The 6,000-nt window shown below is 47.9% G+C and overlaps 1 protein-coding gene across 2 annotated transcripts in view; it reads right to left on the bottom strand.

Annotated features, from left to right (window-relative positions):
• Window positions 1-6,000, bottom strand: part of LOC135212616 (adenosine 3'-phospho 5'-phosphosulfate transporter 1-like) — a 212,434-nt gene that overhangs the window by 178,962 nt on the left and 27,472 nt on the right. The window lies entirely within an intron of this gene.

A 6,000-nucleotide genomic window follows, 5' to 3' on the forward strand; every position in this document is an offset into this window, starting at 1 on the left:
ACGCATCCTTCGGGAGTTGTCGCACAGGCGGCCATCTCTGGGGGGGGCGGTGCGCAGACAGGCGAGAAGTAGGAAAGGAAGCTACTCCTGTCAAGAGTAGGGCGCCAACCAGAAGCCAGACTCCGAGTAGGCGTAACGAGCCAGGACAACATTCAAGATCTTCAATCAAGCGCCAAGAGCTGGATGAAGAAGAAGATCCTGTTAGGAGTAGAGCACTTATAAGACGGAAAGCGCCTACTAAACATCAGACGGATACTCCTCCCAAGCACCAGGAGTATTCTGAACTAAATACTCCTCCCAGGCACCGGGGGTATTCCGAAGATTATACTCCTCCCAGGCGCCAGGAGTATTCGGAACTTAATACTCCTACCAAAGGCCAGGCCCAGGGTATTCTGAACAAAATGCGCCTAATAAAGGCCATACTCCTCCCAGGCGCCAGGAGTTTTACGAAGCTTATACTCCTCCCAGGCGCCAGGAGTATGCGGAACTTAATACTCCTACCACGCGCCAGGAGTATTATGAACATAATGCGCCTACGAGGCGCCAGGCGCCCTGCTGAAAGCCAGGAGTATTCGACGGCGCTTGCGCCTGCCAGGCGCCAGGCGCCTGATGAAAATGCGCCTGCCAGGCGCCAGGCGCCTGATGAAAATGCGCCTGCCAGGCGCCAGGCGCCTGCTGAAAGCCAGGAGTGTATCGAGGCGCTTTGCGCCTGCCAGGCACCAGGAGGATCCCAAGCACGCTACTCCTCCCAGGCGAGATACTCCTGCTGTACACCAGGCGCATTCCTCGTATGAACCTGACACTCGGAAGAGAGTAAGAGAAGAGTCAGTAGAAAGGAGAGAGCCTTCTCCTTCCGAGCCTCTTAACCCAGAAGATGCCTCGGAGGACGAAATGAAGGAAGGATCTTCTAATTATAAAGTCCTTTCGTCCCTTCTGTTGGAGGAATATGGAGACTCTTTGACACCAGCTGCTCCCCCTTCACCACGTTCGCAGTTTTCGAGCACGAAAACACTCAAGTCTTCCTCTTTCCTTAAAATGAAGCCTGCCATTTCTATGAGGAGAGCGCTACAATCTCTTGACTCCTGGTTCAAGAAGAAGAGGAGTTAGGAAGGACGGTCTTTTGTATGCCTCCCGCCAAACTTACAGGTGGGAGGAGAGGAATTTGGTACGAAACGGGAGAGGATATGGGATTGTCTCTGTCCGTTTCAGCCGAATCAGATTTCTCGAGTTTGGTGGATTCGTCTAGAAGGCACGCCTTGAATGCAGCGAAGGTTACATGGGGGCTTTCGGAAACGGACCACCTCATCAAGGGTCTATTTCACACCTTAGAAGTTTTTAATTTCTTCTAGATTGGTCCCTTGGGTTCTGGCCAAGAAATCTCAAGAAAATGAACAACTCGACCCAGAAACCCTGAATTGCATCCTAGCCTGCATTGATAAGGCTGTTCAGGATGGATCAGCTGAGGTATGCTCGCTATATGGTGCAGGAGTTTTAAAGAAAAGAGCGGGTGCACAGTGCGTTCCTCACAAAGGCCGTCTCCTCATTCGCAGAGAGCCGCCTTATTGTTTGCGCCTCTCTCTGAACACCTTTTTCCCTCGCAGTTGGTGAAGGACATCGCGCATTCTCTGACGGAAAAGGCCACCCAGGATCTCCTTAGACAATCATCAAGGAAGAGTAGGCCTGTGGCTAGTGAGAGAAGAAAGTGGCTCGCCCAGCTCAGAAACAGCCCTTTCGAGGAGGTCTTCCAACTAGACCGATCGCCAGAAGGAAGTCAACCGATAAGAGGGGCAGGTCTTCCTTCCGTGCCTTTAAGAAAGGGAAGTGAGAGTTCTGTCCTCCAGACACCCGTAGGAGCCAGGCTACAGTATTTTGCGAAAGCCTGGGAAGACTTAGGAGCCAACACTTGGACGATGTCGATTATCAAGAAGGGGTATCGCATCCCATTCAAGGACATTCCTCCCTTGACAACATCTCCGAGGGAATTGTCCGCCAGATACAGGGACCAGATGATGACGGACACTCTTCGTCAAATGGTGGAACAGATGTGGGAAAAAAAGGGCAATAGAACTTGTAACTGGATTGCAACTCCCGGGGATTTTACAACCGCTTGTTTCTTGTAACAAAAGCCTCGGGGGTATGGAGACCGGTACGGACGTAAGTGCGCTGAACAAATTTGTCGAACAACAGGAAAGTTCAGCATGGAAACGTCTGCCGCAGTCCTTGCAGCACTACGGCAAAGGGGATTGGATGGTGTCCATAGACCTTCAGGACGCATACTTCCACATCCCGATCCACCATTCGTCGAGGAAGTACCTTCGATTTATGTTCGAAGGGAGAAATTATCAGTTCAGGGCCCTGTGTTTCGGCCTGTCCACGGCTCTCAAGTCTTCACAGACGTGATGAAAAAATGTAGCGAGACACCTACACTTGAAAGGGATAAATGTCTCAATGTACCGGGACGACTGGCTCATCAGAGCCAGGTCTCAAAAGCAGTGTTTGGAGGACCTGTAATAACACTGGAGTTGACAAAAGTCTTTGGGACTGATCGTGAACCTCGAGAAGTCTCAGATGATCCCCAGCCAGAACGTGGTTATCTGGGGATTCAGATGGATTCTCGGGGTTTCGACGCGTTTTCTTTTCCATCGCAAGAGAGACTAAAGAAAGGCTGTGCCACAGTATCGAACTTTCTAGGGAAGGAGCGCACTTCGGCGAGGGAATGGCTGAGCCTTCTGGGAACCCTTTCCTCGCTCGAACAGTTCTTTCTCCTAGGAGATTACATCTTCGACCGCTTCAGTTCTTCCTAGAAGAAGTTGGAGTTGGAAGACAGGTCAGCAGTATCGGATACGTTTTCCAATACGGAAGAATAAAACATCATTTGAAGTGGTGGTTGCTTCCACTAAAGGAAAACAAAGGAGTGTCCCTGCAAGTACGGAACCAAGCCTGACATTGTTTCAGACGCCTCGGAGGCGGGCTGGGGTGCAACATTGGGACCCAGAGAAGTGTCAGGCACCTGGTCGGCAGAACAGGTGTCATGGCACATAAATTGCAAAGAGCTCTTAGCAATTCACCTGGCGCTAAAGAGCTTCGAACACTTAGTCAGAGGCAAAGTCGTGCAGATAAATTCGGACAATACGACAGCTCTGGCTTATGTCAAGAAGCAAGGAGGGACGGCACTCTTTTGCTCTGTACGAGCTGGCACGGGATCTACTGATTTGGGCGAACCAAAGGAAGGTAATTCTTTCTAATCAACAAGGTTGTTCAAGGGGAGAAGGAATGTGAGAGCGGACAGACCTGAGGCAGGAGATTCCAGGTCCTTCCCACAGAATGGACACTCCACTCAGAAGTCTGTCAGAGCCTGTGGCGCCTTTGGGGGAAGCCTCAAATAGATCTTTTCGCCACATTCCTCTCCAAAAGGATAAGATACATTTTGTGCCCTGGTGGAGGATCCCCGGGCTTATGCAAACAGACGCCTTTCTCTGGACTGGTCAGGAATAGACGTTTACGCTTTTCCCCCGTTCAAGATTCTGGGGGAAAGTAGTCAGAAAATTCGTGGCATCCGAAGGAACCAAGATGACTCTGATCGCTCCGTATTGGCCAGCTCAAATCTGGTTCACAGAGGTGATGGAATGGACAGTGGACTTCCCCAGATCTCTTCCAAACAGAATAGATCTGCTCAAACACCCCACTTCGAGAGGTACCATCAAAATCTACCCGCTCTTGCTCTGACTGCCTTTCGACTATCGAAAGACTCGTCAGAGCGAGAGGGGTTTTCTCGCAGGCAGCAAATGCAATTGCTAGAGCCCGCAGATCATCTACGAGACGAGTGTACCAATCGAAGTGGGAAGTTTTCAGAAACTGGTGTAGGTCGAAGAAGCTGTCCTCTTCCAGTACCTCTGTGACCGAAATTGCAGATTTCCTTCTGTTTCATTAGACAAAAAGTCGCATCTCTCGTACCAACTATTAAGGGGTACAGGAGTATGCTCTCAGCAGTCTTTAGAAACAGAGGATTAGATCTAACGAATGACAAGGATTTGCACGACCTCATCGTTCATTCGAAACATCTAAAATCACGCGAAACCTAAGGTTCCAAGCTGGAACTTAGATGTAGTTCTTAAATTTCTTTCATCAGATGAATTCGAACCACTTCACACTGCTTCGTTCCGTAATATCACGAGAAGTGTTTGTTTCTGATGTCTCTTGCAACGGCAAAAAGAATCAGTGAGTTGCACGCCCTTGAATCAAGAGTTGGCTTCAAAGGAGACTCAGCAATTTGTTCATTTCAGTCCCTTTTTCTGGCCAAAAATGAAAACCCTTCGAATCCCTGGCCCAGGAGCTTCGAAGTTAAAGACTTTCTAGCTTGGTGGGCAGAGAGGCAGAAAGATCCCTGTGCCCAGTTAGAGCTCTAAAATTTTATCTGGACAGGAAGAAGCAGTTGGGGGGTTCGCAGAAAGTCTTTGGTGCTCAGTGAAAGACCCCAAGAGAGCAATGTCCAAGAACGCATTAGCCTTCTTTGTGAGAAGTGTTATCACAGAAGCTCATAAGAAGTGTCCAGATGATTCGTTTAATCTCCTAAGAGTGGGAGCCCCACGAAGTTAGGAGCAATCGCAACCTCGGTGGCGTTTCCAAAGAAATATGTCACTAAAGAACATTTGGACACAACTTATTGGAGATGCAACTCTGTGTTTGCATCCCATTATTTAAAAGACGTACGAGTTACGAATTATGATAAATGCTTTTCGTTAGGTCCGTTTGTGTCAGCACAGACGGTTCTGGGTAAAGGAGAAAGCACCAATCCTTAAAATTATGTACGTAACCCTCTTGTCGGATGTGTTCTCGGGTTTTCGGTTTATGGAAGTGTCAGTAGTCGCACAGGCGGCCTTCACTTCTCTTTATTTGAAAAGAAAATCGAGTGACATCTGACTATTAGAGGGTACAAAAATTTGTTATTTTTGTATGTATGATTTTCGAGTTTGTTTGTGGTTGTTTGCAAAGAGTTTGGGGATAACTCTAGGCAATCTTAGAACTAACACGGGTTAGGATCGGGTGATCGGGATTGGTTGTGTGCTCCTTAAATTAGTGCGTGTTGTCATATAAGCGGATGTGCTCCCATTGACAAACGCCATTTAGGATTCTGTCGAGTAAGTGGGAAGAGACCCCATCGACAGATCCACAAGAATTCTTGGCCACAGATCACTATCTCGCTAAGGTTCTTGAGATGAAGCAGACTCCTAGGCAGTAGCCACGAAGTCTTCCATCTAAGAAGGTAGGAACTAAGGTTTTTCTTTATTTACCTACCTACAATATAGTTGTTTACCTGTCTAGTCAGTTTAGTTTAGCTGTCTCTTGCCTCCACCAAGGGTGTCAATCAGCTATGTATATATCTGACAGGTAAGTTGAATGTATGAAAATGACATTGTTATGATACAATAAAGTTTCATACATACTTACCTGGCAGATATATACAATTGAAGACCCACCCAGCCTCCCGCAGGAGACAGGTGGAAGAGAGAATATGATTAGAAAACGGGAATAGTTCCTAGCCCTGCCACCCAGAGCAGGGCGGTAGATCACCTGACCTACCTGTAGCGAGTGCCGCGAAATTTGAAATTCTGTCGGGAAGAACGACGGAGTCTATAGCTATGTATATATCTGCAGGTAAGTATGTATGAAACTTTATTGTATCATAACAATGTCATATTTTATATTATATACAAATATACCTTTTTGTACATGAACTTTCCTGTCACGGATATACTTAGCTTACGTCTCTGACGTCACGACAGAATTCAAAAATTCGCGGCTAACGCGACAGGTAGGTCAGTGATCTACTTACCCGCCGCTGGGAAGCGGGTGTAAAAGAACATACCTTCTTGCCAGATTTTTTCTGTCGTCGGTGTCGACCACACCTGTTGTCGGTACCTCTTGACAGTTGGATTCTTTTCTCGTTTTCGCCCTGGATTGTTTCTACGGACTTTTGGTGAAGTACCGATCTTTTGGCCT

This window comes from Macrobrachium nipponense, chromosome 41 (genome assembly GCF_015104395.2).
Source record: "Macrobrachium nipponense isolate FS-2020 chromosome 41, ASM1510439v2, whole genome shotgun sequence".
In the NCBI taxonomy this organism is placed as follows: domain Eukaryota; kingdom Metazoa; phylum Arthropoda; class Malacostraca; order Decapoda; family Palaemonidae; genus Macrobrachium; species Macrobrachium nipponense.